Genomic DNA, 19,540 nt, shown 5'->3' on the forward strand with positions numbered 1-19,540 from the left:
ATTTATTTCATTGGTTGATGCACACTTGGGTTGCCTCCATCTCTTGGCAATTGTGAGTAATGGTGTTATGAACATCAGTGTGCAAGTATGTGTTTGAAGAAATGGTATCTCATTGTGATTTTGATCTGCATCTCCACAGTGGCAGATGTGGTTTTTGGTCATTTGTATATCTTCTTTGGAGAAATATCTATTGAAGTCTTTTGCCTATTTTAAAATTGGGTTGTTTTATTGCTGTTGTTGAGTTGTAAGATTTCTTTATATAGTCTGGATATTAAACCCTCATTGGATATATGGTTTCCAAATATTTTCTCCTATTCTGTAGGTTGCCATTTTACTTCCTGATGAAGTCCTTTGGTGCTCAAAAGGTTTGAATTCTGATGAGGTCCCATTTATCTATTTTTTTTTCATTGCTCTTGCTTTTGGTATAAAGCATAAAGTGGTATAAGAAACCACTGCCTAACACAAGGTCCTAAACATACCTCCCTATGCTTTCTTCTGGCTTTATAGTTTTGGTTCTTATATTTATGTCTTTGGGTCACTTTGAATTATTTTTGCATATGGTATAAGGTCAGGGTCCTTATGTATTCTTTTGCATATGACTATCTAGTTCAACCATTTGTTGAAGAGACATTTTCCCCCAATTAAATGGACTCTGCTCTCTTATCAAAATTCAACTGGTCAAAGGTATAAGGGTTTATTTCTGAACTCTCAATCTGATTCCATTAGTCTATATGAAAGTCCTTGTGACCATTCTTTTTTTTTCTTTTTTAAATGCAATTTTATTGATATGTATAATATATTCATATACCATATAATCATCCAAAGTATATAATCAGTGGTTCACATTATCATCATATAATTATGCATTCATCATCACAATTGATTTTTGAACATTTTCATTACTCAAATAAATAAATAAAGTAAAAGTAAAAAAGTGATTACTCTTTTTTGATTACTGTAGCTTTGTAAGAAGATTTAAAATCAGGAAGTATGAGTCCTCCCAGCCTTGTTCCTTTTCAAGTTGGTTTTGGCTATTTGGGACCCCTTACATTTCTATAAATTTGATGACTGGCTTTTCCATTTCTGCAAAGAAGGCTGTTGGGATTCTGATTTAGAATGCAGTAAATCTGTAAATCGCTTTTGGTATAACTGACATCTTAACGATCCATGAATACAGAAGGTTTTCATTTCCTACACTGCTGAAAGCAGATAACCATAAAATAGGTTGGTTTTTAATAATGGCAATTAATTTATTAGCTTACAATTTTGAGCCTGAAAAAATGTCCAAAATCAAGGCACATCAAGGAAATGCTTTCATACTGAAGACCAGCTGCCGTGAATCCTTGACTCCTCTGCCACATGGCAGCATCTCTTTGTCTCTCCCTTCTCTTCCAGGTTTCATTGCTTTCAGTTTCTTGCTTCCCTGAGTTTCTCTCTCTGTCTGAATTTCATTCTTTAATAAAGGACTCCAGTAGGAGGAGTAAGACCCATCCTAAATGAGGTGGGTCACACCTTAACTGAAATAGCCTCATCAAAATATCCTATTTGCAATGGGTCCACACCCACAGGAATGGTTTACCTTTAAGAACATGCTTTTCTGGGGGTAAATACAGCTTCAAACCACCACATTAAATAATTGAATGTCCTTGTATTTACTTAGGTCATCTTTGAATTCTTTTAGCAATGTTTTGTAGGTTTTCTGTTTGCAAGTCCTTTACGTCTTTGGTTAAATTTACTCCTAGCTATTTGGCTCTTTTAGTTGCTATTGTAAATCAATTTTTTTGTTTGTTTCCTCTTCAGATTCAATGTATAGAAACACTACTAATTTTTGTGTCTTGTACCCTCCCACTTTGCTGAATTCGTCTATTATTTTTAGTAGCTTTATTGTGGATTTTTCAGAATTTTCTGAAGGTAGGATCATATCATCTGCAAATAGGTAAAGTTTTACTTCTTCCTTTCCAATCTGGTTGCCTTTTATTTAATTTTCTTGCCCTAATTGCTCTGGCAAGAACTTCTAGTACAATGCTGAATGACAGTGGTGCCAATGGGCATCCTTGTCGTGTTCCTGACCTTAAAGGCAAAGCTTTCAGTCTTTTACCATTAAGTAGGATGTCAGCTTTGGGCTTTTCATATATGACTTTTATTATGTTGAAGTTTCCTTCTATTCCTAGTGTTCTAAGTGATTTTATCAAGAAGCCATGCTAGATTTTATCAAATGCCTTTTCTACATCAATTGAAATGATCATGTTGTTTTCTTCCTTCGTTGTGTTAATGTGGTGTATTACATAATTGTCTTTCTACACCGAAGTAACTTTGCATACCAAGGATAAATCCCACTTGATTATGGCGTATAATTCTTTTAATATGCTGTTGGATTCAGTTTGCTAGTACTTTGTTGAGGACTTTTGCATCTCTTATGAGAGATACTGGTCTGTAATTTTCTTGTGTATATTTGTCTGACTTTGGCATTAGGGTAATGTTGGTCTCATAGAATGAATTAGAAAATGTTCTCCCCTCTAATTTTTTTTGAAGAGTTTTAGCAGGATTGATATTAATTCTTCTCAGATTGTTTGGGAAAATTTACCAATGAAACCATCCGGTCTTGAGTTTTTCTTTGGAAGTTTTTGATTACCGATTCAATCTCTTGATGGAATCACTCTATGTTGGCCTATTGAGACCAACTACTTCTTAAGTCAGTGGAGTTAATTGTCCATCTCATTTAGGTTATCTATTTGTTGGCGTATAGTTGTTAATAGTATCCTCTTATAATCCTTTTTATTTCTATGTGGTTGGAAGTAATCCCCCCCACCCCCGCACTTTCTTTTCTGATTTTTATAGGCTCTCTCTCCTGCTCTCTTTTTTTGTCAGTTTAGCTAAAGTTTCATCAATCTTATTGATCTTTTCAAATATCAGATTTTGGTTTTGTTGATTATTTTTTTAAATTCTCTATTTTATTTATCTCCATTGAGTCTCTGTATTTCCTTTCTTCTGCTCACTTTGGGTTTAGTTTTCTCTTCTTTTTTTAGGTCTAGCTGGTTTATAACAGCATTCAAATCTACTATTTACTTACTGATATTCTATGTAGATATTCTACCCATTTTTGAAAGTGGTGTATTGAAGTCTCCTAGTACTAATGTAGAGCTATCTAATTTCCCCCTTCATATCTGTCAATATTTGCTTCACATATTTCAATGCTCTGCCATTAGGTGCACATGTATATATATGACCATTATGCCTTCTTGTTGAACTGACCCCTTTACAAGTATATAATGACCTTCTTTTTTCTTTATGTCTTTTGCCTTAAAGTCTATTTTATCTGATAGTATAGCTACCCCAGCTCTGTTTTGATTACTACTTTCTTTCATGGTATATATTTTCCCACCTTTCATTTTCACCCTGTTTGAGTCTTTGAGTTTAAAGTTAGTCTCTTGTAAACAGCGTATAGAAGGGATGTGCTTTTTTATCTGTTCTGCCAATCTCTGCCTTTTAACTGAAGAGTTTAATCCATTTACCATTAACTACTGGGAGTGTGGGACTTTCCGTCATGTTGGTATTCGTCTTTGTAAGTCACAGCTTTTTTGCTCCTCTAATTTGTTCTGCTAATGCCTTCTTAAATATTTTTTCATTATTTTAGTTCGAGTCACTTCTCATTTCCTTCTGTATATATTTTTCAGATATTTGCTTTGTGGTAACCATGGGGCTTAAATTTAATATCCAAAATCTATAAAAATCATGTTTGACTTGACATCAACTTAACTTCAACAGCATACATAAGCACTGTTCATAAATCCCTCTATTGTGGTTAGGTTCATGTGTCATCTTGGCTAGGTGATGGTGCCCCGCTGTCTGGTCAAGCAAGCACTGGACTAAAGTTACTGCAAGGACATTCTGTGGCTGGTTAATAAACCAGCCTTCTGGTTTATTAAATCATTAGTCAGTTGATTGCAGCTATGGATGATTACATCTATGATCAACTAAGGGGAATAGGTTCTGCAATGAGAGAATCAAAATAGCTGTTATTTGATCCAATCAGTTGAAGACTTTTAAGGGAGAGGTGATGACATAAGCACACTCAGAAGAGAGAACTTTCATTTCTACTTTTAGCCAGCTAGCCTCTCCTGGGAAATTCATCAAAGACCATTATTGTTGCCAGTTCACAGCCTGCCCTATGGAATTTGGAATTGTGCATCCTCACAATTGCATAACACTTTTATAAAATCTCATGTTTACAGATATCTCCTATTGGTTCTGATTCCCTAGAGAACCCTAATACACCCTCCACCTCTTACCTTTTTTGTGGTACTTGTTACAAATTATATAGTTATACATTGCATGTCCCAAACCATCTATGTATCAATACTTTTTATGCATTTGCATTTTAGAATATGTAATAAGTAAAAAGTGGAGTGCTGGCATTTATAATTACTCAATGATTGCATTTTCCTGAAGTCTTTACAGTACTTTGATTTACTGTCTAGTGTCTTTTCCTTTCAGTCTGAAGAGTGCCCTTTTGCATTGCCTGTAGGGCAACTCTAGTGGTAAGGAACTCCTTCAACTTTTGTTTATCTGGGAATGTCTTACTCTCTCCCTCATTTTTGAAAAACAGCTGTGATGGTCAGGTTCATGTGTCAACTAGTCCAGGTGGTGGTGCCTAGGTGTCTGGTCAGGCAAGCACTGGCCTGTCTGTTGCTATGAGGACATTTCATGGACTTAAATCCTGACCACACTGGCTGCATCCACAGCTGATTAAAGGAAGTGCCTTCTGCAATGAGTGATGCTTAATCTAATCACTGAAAGGCTTTTAAGGAGGATTCAGAGAAGACAATCACTTTTACTGCTTCAGCTAGCCAGCTTCTCCTGAGCGCTCATTGAGGACCTTCATTGGAGCTGCCAGCTTGTGGCCTGCCCTGCAGATCTTGGACTCTTGCATCCCCATGGTTGTCCGGCCAGCCTCTCCCGGGAGTTTGTTGAGGACCTTCACTGGAGCTACCAGCTCACGAACTGCCCGACAGATCTTGGACTCTTGCATCCCCACGGCTGTGTGAGACACTTTTATAGATTTTATATTTCAAGGTATTTCCTAGCTAGTACAACAGCCTTGCCAGATATAAATTTCTTGGTTAGCCAATGTTTTCTTTCAGAACTTAATTTTATCCCACAGTCTTCTTGTCTCTGTGGATTCTGATGAGAAATCAGTATTTAATCTTATTGGGGCTCCCTTGTATGTGACACGTTGCTCTCCTTTTGCAGCTTTCAGAACTCCCCTTGTAGGTGACATTCAACAGTTTTAGTGCTAAGTGTCTGGGCATGATTTTCTTCAAGTTCATCCTGTTTGGGGTTCTTTGAGATTCTTGAATGTGCATATTTATGCCTTTCATTAAATTTGGAGCTTCCTGCTATTATTTCTTTCAATATTCTTTCTGTCCCTTTCTATCTTCTCCTTCTAGGACTTCCATAATGATAAGCTTGATGGTGTCTGACAGATCTCTTAGGCTGTGTTCACTTTTTTCATTCTTTTTTCTTTGTGCTTCTTAGCCTGAATCATTTCAATTGCCTTTCTTGAGTTGACTGATTCTTTTACCAGCTCCAATCTGCTGATGAAACCCGACAGGGAATATTTCAGTTTGGTTATTGTGGCCTTCAACTCCAGTATTTCTGTTTGGGTTCTTTTAAAAACTTCTATCTCTTTATTGAGATGCTCTTTTTAGACATTAATTGTTAAATAAATAAAGGATTACCATCCTTTAGTTCTTTATCTCCTTAAGCATATTAAACATCATTTTTAAAAAAATACTTGTCCTTTATATTCATAAGTCTTTTCTACTTCATTGATGGTTTCTGAATTTTTATATTGTTTCTTTTATGGACCATCAGTTCCTGTTTCTTTGTTTTATAATCTTTTGTTGAACACTGTATGTTTTAATATATTAATATGTTAAACATGGTATTTGGTCCCTGAGCTATCTGCTCCTTAAGTTTGTATTCAGCTATTGACAGATTTCCTTGAGTGCACCAGGAGCAAACAAATCAACACAGAAAAGAACATGTACAGCCTTTGCAAATTGACTCGGTGTTGGCTGGTGCTCTCCTTCAGAGTTTAGCCCTCTTATCAAGATCAGCCTGAGGTAAAAGTAAAGTACAGTCTCCTCTACATCTTTTCTAAGCCTGCATCTTGTCCAGGGTATGTGCTCATTCATGGCCTTAGGAATTCCTCTGTTTTCAGGAATCTGAATGCCCTCTCTAATGCCTATGAAACAGACTTCTTCCATTCACCCCAGGTGCTCTACTGTATTTCTTAAAAGCTGGTAATCCTTTGTCCTAGGCCACTTTGATTTAATCATTTCTCAAAGTGCTTTAGCTGTTTACAAGATGCTTCTGCTTATAGGGGAAGTTTTGGAAGACGAGCCAGAGACACATTTCCCGTGTCAGTCTTTCAGTCTGACACCCAACAGATTGGTTCTGATACATAGGAACAGTGGTATACACATAGGGGTTACTCTGCTGCCTCTAGAACAGGGCCAGGGCCCCATAATGGGAGTGCAGGCTGGCTCCACACTGTGCCAGATAGGGGTGGTGGTGGGGGGGAGGTGCAGCAAGAGTGCCACAAGCGCCTCCTATAGTTGCCTGGATTTGGCACTCAATCAATTACTGTAACCCTTTAATTGCCTTCTGCAGTTCTGAGGAAGCTGGCTGCCAGTTTTTGCTAGTTGTTCCAAGATTCTGGGGGTGGGGGTGGGGAATGGCACTCTGAAACATCATATGCCACCATCTTGGTCAACTAGAAGTTTCAAGTCTCTGCAAATACTTTTTTTTTAACTACTTTTTTTGCATGGGCAGGCACCAGGAATCAAAACAGGGTCTCTGGCACAGCAGGCGAGAACTTGGCCTACTGAGCCATTGTGGCAAACATTTTGCTTGTTTCTCTGTCTTAAAACTTATGCCAAGCAATGTTGTATTCACTTTACATTTTTTTAAGTTTTTAACCCATTTTTCATTTACATCCCTTTTTATTTCAGGATCCCATGTTTTGTTTGTTTGGTGTTTTCTCACAGATTAAGGTTATGAAGTTTGGAGAAGAACATTACAGAAGTAATGTGCTCTTTTCAGCACATCATATGAGAGGGTGCTTGAAGTTACGTTTATTATTGTGAGGTTAATCCTAATCACATGATTAAGGTGGTTTTGTGCCAGGTATCTCCACTGCTACTTTTTTTCCCTTTGTAATTAAGAAATGTTTTATAGAAGATATATTGAAACTATATAAATATCCTGCTTCTCAAATTTTTACCCACTAAGTTAAGCATTTATTAGTGGACCTTGATTATAGCAGTGATTACTGTGGTATTCTAATGATGAGTTTTAATTTCTCTTATTCCTTCTATACTTATTAATTAGAATTCTTTCCTAAGGAAAATTTTTTCCTTCTCATTTATATATTTATTCAATAATTAATTTATTATATATATGTGTTGGTGAATATTTGTTTTATTCTTGGGATTAATTCCATACTATTATTTATGTTGATGCTCACATTATTTCAGCATTGGCCACAGGAAACTAATCTTTTGTGTGTGGGGGGGGGCATTTTCTTATCTTTTATACCAAAATATGTTTCAGGCTCATTTTGCATATCTTCCTTGTCCAAGCCTTGAAATCAACCACTTCTCTAAGGAGCCATGGCCTCTTTTATTGAAGAATGGTACCTAGAAACCAAGACTAAAGGCCTTAGGTGTGCTCTCTGCTACTGGGACATCACTGCTCCTCGCCCAATCAGCAGACTGAGCTAGGAAATATATGTATAAATACTAACTCATGAAAAGCCACACGTCTATATTTACTTCTGTATTCATCTATATGTATGTGCATTTAAAAAACAAACAAAACCATGAGTTCATACTGATACCTCTGACTCCAATTCAGGATTTATTCTAGCATTATCTCAATACTATTTTTATTCATATGTTTTTGACTTAGCAACTCTGACAAAATTTTGAAAAGAAAGTTTCTTTCTTCTGCAGCAATTTGTCATTTGTGTGGGAGCAAATTAAATTTGAACTCTTTCTCATAGCATACTTTCAATTTGTCAGATCAATCATGATTTTTAACCTTTTCTTGAACCTTGAAGGAAAAAACACAAGTCTTAAATGAAGAATCTATTAGTATTTCAATTTTAAGAAGGTTCAATATGAAATCATAACTATTTTTACAAATAAAATGACAACCAGTCCTTCAACATGGTCTATGAGTTATAATCAAATCCAAAGAACATTCATTATTCAAACCTACTTTGGGCTAGGCACTACATACTTGATATTTTGTGTATATTATTTCCTGTAATACTGATGCTGACCTTACAAGGTTTGCTGTCCTCCTTACTTTACAAAGGGGGAAACTGAGGCTCAAAGTGGTTAACTAACATGCCCAAGTATCTACAGGTGAAAGTGGCTTAGCCAGGTGTTATTATTATTTTTTTTTTTACTAAATCACCCATGTTCCAAGGATGCCACTAATCAGTGTTAATCAACTTAAAATTGAGGTGAGGCTGTCATAAACTAAAAAAAAATCTTCTACATTAAACAGAGAACAGAGATTTTCTAATTTATCACTGTGATAACAGAAGTTGACAAGTGATGGCTTTCTCTTCTCTATGATATTAGAAGCTATGCTAACAGCATCCTTAGTGAGTGGGAATAATTAGGAGGCTTATAAACCAAATGAAATATATATCTATGGCCCTCTCTTTCTCTTTGACCGCCAACACTGTGTGCGTGTTTGAATGTTAGCTTCGCCATGTCTTCTCATAAGACTCTTAGAATCAAGTGATTCCTAGGCAAGAAACAAAAACAAAATCATACCATTCCTCAATAGATTCTAATGAAAATTGGCAATAAAACCAGGTACAATTCCAATAGGAGACACTGGAGAAGAACCAAGCTGGGTCTACAAAGATTTGTACATGATGGCACACATGTTTATGCTGTACCAAGTCCACTGGCACCTTCAAGCTAAAAAACCCTTTCTGAGCAGTTGAACTTAATTTTACTGGAGGAAAACCTGTTTTTTTCTAGTTTTTATGTTTCTGCATAAATAAGTTGGTTCAGTAATAAATATGTGATCATTTCTGCATGAAAAAATATGTGTGTGTATATATATATATCTACATTCATTTTGGCAATCTAAATGCATTTTAAGAATGCATGATGTACTAAATAGATATATCTTGTCCTTTTCATGTGAAGCTGATAAACCCCCACACTCCTATTTCTCCTCCCACAACACTTAGGCATGTACTCTGAGGTTTTACTACAATATGGGTTTTGGGCTATTCTTATATATCTATACTCTCTCCCTTGGTTTCTATGTGGCCTAAAATGTCTATTAAAAATAGGGTTTGGGGTAGACTCTTAAACCACAGAATAGATCAATTACTCACTCTCATGGAAATCAATATGGTCTCAAAAGGTGAATGCTTTTTAACTACCTCTTATCTAATTATCCAGTTACAAACGATGAATATACTTGTACACAGTACTAGAACTGCTATTACTATTTTCTGCTTTATATTTTGAAAGTTGACTGATTGACCTGTCTTCTTGATAACACACCAATTATTACTGCTGTCATCATTAATTAAAGTACATCAATTATCAATGCCCAAACATCACTTGCAAAGGGCTGATGTTTTAGGAATAATGGGGACTTGCAAAGAATAAATAGGTTGATCCTAAGACTACTGTTTAATGGTAACTGAGCACATCAAAGAATTTTGTTCTGTTTATTGGCGTGAAATAGATCAGTCCTTTAACATGAATGTACTACAACAAATCACCTTGTAGCTTGCTAAACTGCAGATTCTGATTGAGTAGGTCTAGGGTAGAACCTGAGATTCTGAATTTCTAACAAGGTCTAAAGTGATGCTGATTGCTGCTAGTCCCTAGACCACTCTTTGAGTAGTGAGGAGAGAGAGAATAAAAGTTTATGAAAAAGAAAAGGAAGATATTAAAGTCTATTAGTATTTATCATAGCAAAATGATTACACTTTCTGAATAGTTCCAGAATTTTTATTTAAATGACAAAGACTAAGTAGAAAGGTTATTACATAAATGATTTAAGTAATTTTTTCAATAAGGAAAACAACAAACAAAACATTGAAAACTAGTCTTCAAACTAAGAAAAATTAAACTATTTCTAGGAATCAACACAACCAGGGATATTTTAAATCTCTAGCAGTGTGTTATAATGTCTAATTTATAATTTAAAAAATCCTCCCACAGAGTAGCAGATGGCCTAAGGGTTAAATTTATCCTTGTTTCTAAAATAACCAGTAGAATTAGGGTATCTATCCTTGACGAAGAGCTACACATCTTTTTTAATTATCATAATAATACTGAAGAAGAAAATTATAAGGAAGTGAAAGCTGACAAATAAAAGGTAGGAGAGTGACAGAGACAAACCTGACCCATTGCACAAACTGAATACTGCTCAGCCAACACTGATGTCAATGCAAACTTTGTTGCTCACCAACAAGAAAAGGCCAGCTGCATAGTTCACTTCCAAATATCAGTCACTCTCTCCCTACCTGACTGGAGGGCAAAAGAACAGTAATTACACTTGAAATAAATGTAATCTTGCTGACTGGTGTGAGAGTTCTGTCTAATCAGAGTGCTCAGTAAAGAATCAAATAAATTATTTTCCTTAGCCCAAAATGGAGGAAGGGTATGAGGGGGGAGTAAGATGAAGTGGGAAAACCAAAACAAACCTTTGAGCTCTTTTCATATTCCAGGTTTAATATGCTGCTAGTAATAAGTAGATTTGAAGGGAAAAAAGTCTCATGATGCTTGCTAATGCAAAGCTCTTTTTAAAATTAAACATAATTCTGGTGGCAGAAAACTAACAAATACAAAACTTAATGATTTTATTGATAAAACCTGTCTCAGATTTCACCACCCTCTTCCTAGTTCTAGGGCTCAAAACTTCACAAAACTAGAATTACATATACAGTAAATCTGTTTCAAGGTCTCCTAGAAGTAGGATGTTGTAGGAGGCAATGATGAAAGATGATATGACATTACATAAACTCAGAAAGGAAACATTCCCCTTGGGTTAAAGGCAACTGACTTGTGATCCACAGGTCAGATTAATTATGCATTAATTACATTTAACCATCGCTCTCAAAAAAGTTAATTGGCATCACAGTAGAGGCATTTTAAAATATAAACAATGTTCCTTTAAGATTTGTATTGAGGCTTTAAGGTCCTGGTTAAAAAAAATGCTGAGGGAAGTTTTATGGCTTTCAAAATTTTAAGGATTTGATTTTACATGTTATCAAGCATACACTGAATACAAGTAATAGCCACCCTTTATTGAGTGCTTACATGGTACCAGGAGTTTTAATTAATAATTTATTTAAGAAACATTTACAAAGCACTAATTATGTACCAGGCACTATTCTAAGTACTATGCAAATATTAACTCAAATAATAACACTATGAGATATGAACTCCTATCATTTTTCCTTTACAGATAGGGAAATTGAGGACAGAGAAGTTAAGCAATGTGTCCAAGGTCATGTAGATAGTAAATGGCAGAGCCAGGTTGATTCCAGCCCAGACAGCCTGGCTCTAGGATCCACACACTTACCTATTATTCTATACTGCCTCTCTGTCTGTTTATTATCACTATTCCCTACAAGATTCTGGAAAAACAGAACAATCTCTAATAGATACGAAAATCAAAGTTTGGAGAGCTTAAATAATCAGAATTCAAGAAAAATTCTCAAGATCAGAAGATAATGTTCTTAAAGTTGGGCCACAAAAAGTTACAGAAACTATGGATAAAAATAAATTTCTGGAGAAATTCTTTAAAGGCAGTGGATCACATCTAAACTTTTTTTTTAGGGGGGGGGGGTGGTGCATGGTCCAAGAATTGAACCCAGGTCTCCAGCAAGAAAGGTGAGCACTCTACCCCTGAATCACCCAGGCACCCTGAAATTTTTTATGGTATTTGAAACCCTTCAAGATCTGGCCCCTGCTTACCTGCCCAGGCTCTCATCCTATCAGCCCTCACTGGCACTGATATTCCACTAGCTTTGACCTGTTGTTTCCCTAAACATTCCATGTTTTCTTCTGCCTCTCCGCCTTTGCAGATGTTGATCCATCTGCCTGAAGCAGCCATCCCTATGTCATCCCCTCAACACATGCACACCCATGCAGTGGAGAACAGAGCTGGGCTTTTTTGTTGTTCCTGTTGTTGTTTTGAAATGTTTGAATCTCCAGGTCTTAGCCCAGGAGCACAGTAGATGCTAAATAAACATTTACTAAAATGTGGGGTTGGGGGTAGTGAGGATGACAGAGAAAAAATGTGGTTAAAAAAATATATGAGTGCCTAGATACACTTCTTTTTATGAGGAATGCAATCAGGTACACAATGTATAAATATAATAATGGAGCCAAAAATGTAGTTAGTGAGTACCCTTCAAGGAATAATTGACAAATAATGCTTGGAAGCTATATTGCAATTAAGAGAGGTAGGTTTAAACTCCATGTCTGCTATTCATTATCTGGGTCACCTTAGCAAGTTATTTAATCTCTTGGAGTTTGTTTTCTCATCTAAAAACTGGCAATAATTATGCAGCTTCTTAGGGTTACTGTGAAGATGAAATAATCTGAGTACCTAGCAGAGTACCTGAAAATAGTGAAGGTGCAGTAAATCTTAGTTGTCATACTAGCTGAACCTGAAGAGAGCAAATTTTACCTCTGTTCTAGATAATTAGAAGGTCCTGGAGTTTAGATATTCAAAAACAAAAATAAAAACAGCAAAAACAAAACAGCATGCCACGATACTGAGTTGATTTCCTTATATTTTAGGGCAGAATTATAATAGGTATAATATAGTCACACAAAACTTAGTTAAAACCTTAAAGCAGTATTCTGTGTTTTTAAAGTTTCTTTGATGCTTTACTTTGAAACTTTCTTTTGAAATGTTAGTGACAAGACAATCTCTAATTCCTAGAGCAGTATGATTTACACCTCTAACCTTTCCCTGCTTAAAAAGACTTCCAGGAGTCCTCTGGGCTGTTGTTGTGAATTTCTATTTTGTCAATAAAGGAATGTAAAGATGAACCAGGGTTCCCATCCTCCTTTCTACAGAGCTAAGGACTTCAAAAAGGAGCACTGTGTCTGAAAAGGACAATTTTAGGGCAGCTGATGCTTTCAAGGAGAAGTAAAAAAAAAATTCAATGAAGTGCATTACAGAAGGTTGACAAAAAGGAAAGAAAGGAATAGGAATGAGACCAAATGGAAGGGCCAAAGGACAAAGAAGGACAATAATCACCACTACAACAAAAATCAAATGGAAGAAGTGAATGCACATAAGAAATTATGGAATCATTCTAAAACTGCATATTGCATTTTCAAAATAAAAATGATAAATACAAACCTCTGTGTGTGTGTGTGTGTGAGAGAGAGAGACAGAGAGAGAGACAGAGAGAGACAGAGAGAGACAGAGAGAGAGAGAGAGACAGAGAGGGAGAGAGACAGAAAGAGAGAGAGAGAGAGAGAGAGAGAGAGAGAGAGAGAGAGAGAGAGAGAGAGAGAGAGAGAGAGAGAGAGACCGAGAGAGAGAGACAGAGAGAGAGAGACTGAGAGAGAGAAAGAGAGAGAGAGAGAATAAACACATTAATTTAAAAACACTTTGTCTTGGGCTTCTGGGAAGATGGCCAAATAGAGCAGCTTGAGCTTAGCCCTGCTCCACGGAAAAGTTAGAGAAGGGACAGGAGGGCAACTGAGGTGGTGATTCGGGAGTGTGGCTGACCTGGGAGAGCCTTCTGCACCACATGTGGCAGCCCTGGTTGCAGAGGCCAAGGAATGGAGAGGCAGAAAGCTGGAGCCTGGTGTAGAGGTGCAGAACCCATGGGAGTGTATGGAGGGGAGCCTGGGACTAGGAATTAAGCCAGGCCACGTTCCTTGGGCATGCGACCCTCACCAGTGCAGCCCTGTGACTGGTGACTCACCCCACAACCCACGCAACTGAACCCCGTCACCTGCTCCCATTCCCCATGCTCCAGGCACCCCCACCCCACCAGCCTCCAGTACATGTACCTGCCACACACCCTAACCCTAAGTGCAGCCCAAGTAGCCTCTCCTGCACCCCTCCCGAGCACTACCTCCCCTTCTCTGTTCCCCTCAGGCTGCTGCCAGTATATAAAGTCTGCGAGCACTAACCTCCATACCTAGATTACTCCTGCCCCCAATGGTGTGGCACACCCTCTCTCTGCCCCACCTGAGCTCTGCGCATCCATTTATGGCACTCCCAGGCCCATACATGTACACGGGCCCCCAATCACATCATTCAGCTCTGGGAACCGCACCTTACAGCAGTCCTAGTACTGCCCATAAACATGGCCCTCAGCCACACTTCCCAGCTCTGAGAAAGTGCTGACCTGTGCAGCTGGGTCACATCTGCCCCCAGTCCACAAAGGCAAAACACTGAACTGCTGTTACAGCTCTACGTATGTGCACAAAGGGCCAACTTTGGCCCTTAGACCAGCACACATCAGGGTTATACCCCCCCCAGACCAGTGCACCCACACAGTGACATCCTCCCTGTCCATTGGTGCCCACACCCACAAGCATCAGTGTAACATCCCCAACCTGTGCCCAATACCTGCCCTGAAACAAACCACCACACTGAGTGCCCCAACCTGTGCCCTGCACCCTGCTGTAAAACCATCCCACAAACACAATGCCTTAGACTACTGAAAGAAATCAACTACCAAAGCATATCAATCAAGATATTTACATGCCACAAAGACAGCAGAAAATCACTAAGCATATCACAATACAGACAGATACAGCCCTGCCTAATGACCAAATTAAAACATCAGTCAAGACACAGATGTTGGAACAACTAATCAAAGATGTTCATGCAACTTTACTTAACAAAATAAGTGGGATAGCAAATGACATGAAGAAGATCAAGAAGTCAGTAGGAGAGCATAAGGAGGAATTTGAAAGAATAAATAAAAAAATAGCAGATATCACAGAGATTAAAGACTCTGTTGACCAAATAAAAAATATACTAGAGGCACACAACACCAGCTTTGAAGAGACAGAAGAAAGAATAAGTGATATAGAGGACAGGATAATTGACTTTAAAAACTCAAAACAGCATATGCTGGTTTGAAAGGATGTACCCTAGAAAAGCCATGTTTTAATCTTGATTCCATTTTGTAAAGGCAGCCATTTCTTCTAATCCCTATTCAGCATTGTATGTTTGAATCTGTAATTAGATCATCTCCCTGGAGATGTGCTTTAATCAAAAGTGGTTGCTAAACTGGATTATGTAGAGGCATGTCTCCATCCATTTGGGTGGGCCTTGATTACTTTACTGGAATCCTATCTCCAAAAGGAGATATTTTGGAGAAAGTAGGAGATTGGGAGATTCTGAGACAGCAGAGAATGACCAGCCAGAGACCTTTGGAGAGGAAGAAGGAAAATGCCCCCTGGGGAGCTTCATGAAGCTGGAAGCCAGGAGAGAAAGCTAGCAGAGGACACCATGTTTGCCATGTGCCCTTCCAGATGAAAGAGAACCCTGACTGTGTTTGCCATGTGCTTTGTCACTTGAGAGAAAGACCCTGAACTTCAATGACCTTCTTGAACCAAGGTATTTTTCCCTGGAGGCCTTAGATTGGACATTTCTACAGACTTGTTTTAATTGGGACATTTTCTCGGCCTTAGAACTGTAAACTAGAAACTTATTAAATTCCCCCTTTAAAAGCCATTCTGTTTCTGGTATATGGCATTCTGGCAGCTAGCAAACTAGAACATAGCAAATGGCAAAAAAAATGGAAAAAACTGAATGGGAACTCAGGGAGATGATAGACAAAACAAAGCACGCAAATATAAGAATCATTGGTGTCCCAGAAGGAGAAGAGAGGAGTAGGAGAAGAGAGGAGTAAATGGCTAGGAAGAGAATATAATGGGGGAAAACTTCCCAACCCTCATAAAGGACATATATACACAAGTTGAAGAAGCCCAAAGAACTCCAAACAGAACAAATCCAAATAGGCTTTACCCAAGGCACATACTAATTAGTCTATCAAATATTGAAGAGAAGCAGAAAATCCTAAAACAGGCAAGAGAAAAACAATCTACTACATACAAGGGAAATCAAATAAGACTGTGTTCAGACTATTGAACTAGCACCCTAGAGGTGAGAAGGCAGTGGTATGCTATATTCAAGATCCTGAAAGAGAAAGACTTCCAGCCAAGAATTCTGTAACCAGCCAAATTGTCCTTCAAAATTGAGGGAGAGATTAACATTTTCACAGACAAAGAAGTTCTGAAAGAATCTGTCAACAAGTGATGGCCTTATAAGAAATACTAAAAGGAGTTCTGTGGGCTGAAAAAAAAGACAAGAGAGGGAGGTCTGGAGGAGGGCACAGAATTGAAGAGTACCACTAAGGGTAATTTAAAGAATACAAAGAGAAAGAGAGAAAAGAATACATAGATCTGACAAATAAAAATAAGAAAGATAAGATGGTAGAATCGAGAAATGCCTTTTCAGTAATAATTTTGAATGTTAACGGACTACACTTACCAATTAAAAGATACAGATTGGCAGAGTGGATTAAGAAACATAATCAGGCTATATGCTGGTTACAAGAGACTTATCTTAGACACAAGGATACAAACAGAATGAAACTGAAAGAATGGAAAAAAAAAGATTTTCCATACAAGTTGTAACCAAAAGAAAGCAGGAGTAGCTATACTAATATAGGACAAAATAGACTTTAAATGTAAAGACATCTTAAGAGACAAAGAAGGACATTATATACTAATTAAAGGGTCAATTCACCCAGAAGATACAACAATCATAAATGTTTATGCTCCCAATTAAGGAGCTCCAAACTACATGAGACAGACATTGGCAAAACTGAAGGGAGTGAGGGATGTTTCAACAATAATAGTAGGAGACATCAATACACCACTGTCCTTGATAGATAGAATAACCAGACAGAAGATCAACAAGGAAATAGAGAAATTACATAACTTGATAAATGAATTAGACATAACAGACATATATAGGTCATTGCACCCCAAGCACAAGGATATACATTCTTCTCTAGTGCTCATGGGACATTCTCCAAGACAGATCATATGCCAGGGTACAAAGCAGGCCTTTATAAATTTAATAACATCCAAATTGGAAAGGAAGTAGTAAAACTCTCATTCTTTGCAGATGTTATAGTACTGTACTTGGTAGATCATGAGAAATCTACACCAAAGTTACTTGAGCTAATAAATTCAGCAATGTGGCAGGATATAAAATTAATGTGCAAAAATCAGTAACATTTCTATAAACAAGCAATGTCCTAGCTGAGGAGTCAGTTAAGGAAAAAATTCCATTCAAAATACCAACTAAAAGATTCAAGAATGAATTTAACTAGGGACGTAAAGGACTTGTACACAGAATACTACATAACATTGCTAAAAGAAATAAAAGGAGATCTAAATTGGTGGCAAGACATTCCCTACTCATGGACAGGAAGACTAAATATAGTTAAAGATGTCCCCAAATTGATCTACAGAGTCAACACAGTACCAATCCAAATTCCAACAACCTATTTTGAAGATTTGGAAAAACTACCAATTTCATCTGGAAGGGAAAGAGACCCCCAATAGCTAAAAGCATCCTCAAAAAGAAGAACGAAATAGGAGGATTAACACTCCCTGACTTTAAAACCTATTAAAAAGCCATAGTGCTCAAAACAGCATAGTACTGGCACAAAGACAGAAGCACTGACCAATGGAATCAAATTGAGAGTGCTGAAATAGACCATCAAATCTATGGTCAACTGATTCTGACAAGGCCCCCAAATCCTCTGAACCGGGACAAAATAGTCTTTTCAATAATTGGGCATGGAAGAACTGGATAACAATAGCCAAGAGAATGAAAGAGGACCCCTATCTTACACCCAAAAACTAACTCAAAGTGGATCAAACACCTAAATATAAGAACTGGCACCATAAAGCTCCTAGAAGAAAATATAGGAAACATCTTCAAGACCAAGCAATAGGAGGTAGCTTCCTAAACTTTACACTCAAAGCAGAAGCAACAAAAGAAAAAACAGATAAATGGGAACTCCTCAAAATCAAATGTTCCTGTACCTCAAAAGACTTTGTCAAAAAGGTGAAGAGGCAGCCAACTGAATGGGAGAAAATATTTGGAAATCACAAATCAGACAAGGGTTTGATTTCCTGTATATACAAAGAAATCATACAACTCAACCACAAAAGAGCAAACAACCCAATTATAAAATGGGCTAAAGATATGAATAGGCATTTTTCTGAAGAGCAAATACAGACGGCTCAAAAGTACATGCAGAGATGCTTATTTTCATTGGCTATAAGAGAAATGCAATCAAGACAACGAGATAACACCTCACACCTATAAGAATGCCGCTATTAAGCAAACAGGAAACTATAAACATTGGAGAGGATGTGGAGAAACTGGGACACTTATGTACTGTGGGTGGAAATGTATAATGGTGAAGCCACTATGGAAGACTGTTTGGCAGTTCCTTAGGAAACTAAATATCAAGCTGCCCTATGACCCAGCAATAGCACTACTTGGTATATACCCAGAAGAGCCGAAAGTGATGACACAAACAGACATTTGCACACCGATGTTCACAGTGGCATTATTCATAATCGCCAAAAGATGGAAACAAGCCAAATGCCCATCAACAGACGAGTGGATCAACAAAATGTGGTATATACATATGATAGAATATTATGCAGCAGAAGACAAAAGGACATCATGAATCACATGACAAGATGGATGAGCCTTGAGGACATAATGCTGAGTGAAATTAGCAGACACAAAAGGATAGATACTGCATGATTCCACTTTTATGAGCAGCATAAAGGTATAATCAGAGGCTTATAAGAATATGGGGGACTTTAGAGATACATAGAAACTAGAGATGGGTGAACCGTTTGAGGATGAGCTCCAATGTAAGGGAATAGATAGGAGTGAAGGTGGTTCTCTAGTGGGTCTAGAAGTAATATTACCATATTGAAGATGAACAAGATTGAAAGGGATTGCACAGACCTACGTGTCCCACTGATTCATACTAGAAATATGAATTCGTTCTCACAAGAAGTACTTCAAAGATATGGTTCTTATATAAAGAGTGTTTAAGTCCAGGGTACAGGGGGAAACTACTATTGCATGCTATGAGCTATGTTTAAAAGGAAACTATCAGCACTACCATAGCCTCAGCAGAGGTAAATAATGGGGTGAGGAACAAGAGTTAAGAGGAGGTTTAGATTTCCTATTTGGTGAGGGTGTGTTTATTGGTTTTCTTTCTCTTGGGAACAATGAAATTATCTAAAATTGAGAATGTTGATGGATTGGGGACTTTGGGCCTTCTACATGATGCCCGATGAATGCAGATGGCTGAAGGATGCACTGACAGAGAAGTAGCAGATTGGCGAACAATGGTGTATACTTATGAACAAAGGGTGTACTGCTA

The 19,540-nt window shown here is 37.5% G+C and overlaps 1 protein-coding gene and 1 pseudogene across 3 annotated transcripts in view; one reads left to right on the forward strand and one right to left on the reverse strand.

Annotated features, from left to right (window-relative positions):
- The window catches only part of SIK2 (salt inducible kinase 2), a 157,121-nt gene that overhangs the window by 42,738 nt on the left and 94,843 nt on the right, over nt 1-19,540 (reverse strand). The gene's annotated exons all lie outside the window — the stretch shown is intronic.
- On the forward strand, nt 8,595-9,118 carry LOC143644247 (large ribosomal subunit protein eL39-like; annotated as a pseudogene).

This window comes from Tamandua tetradactyla, chromosome 8 (genome assembly GCF_023851605.1).
Source record: "Tamandua tetradactyla isolate mTamTet1 chromosome 8, mTamTet1.pri, whole genome shotgun sequence".
NCBI lineage: Eukaryota > Metazoa > Chordata > Mammalia > Pilosa > Myrmecophagidae > Tamandua > Tamandua tetradactyla.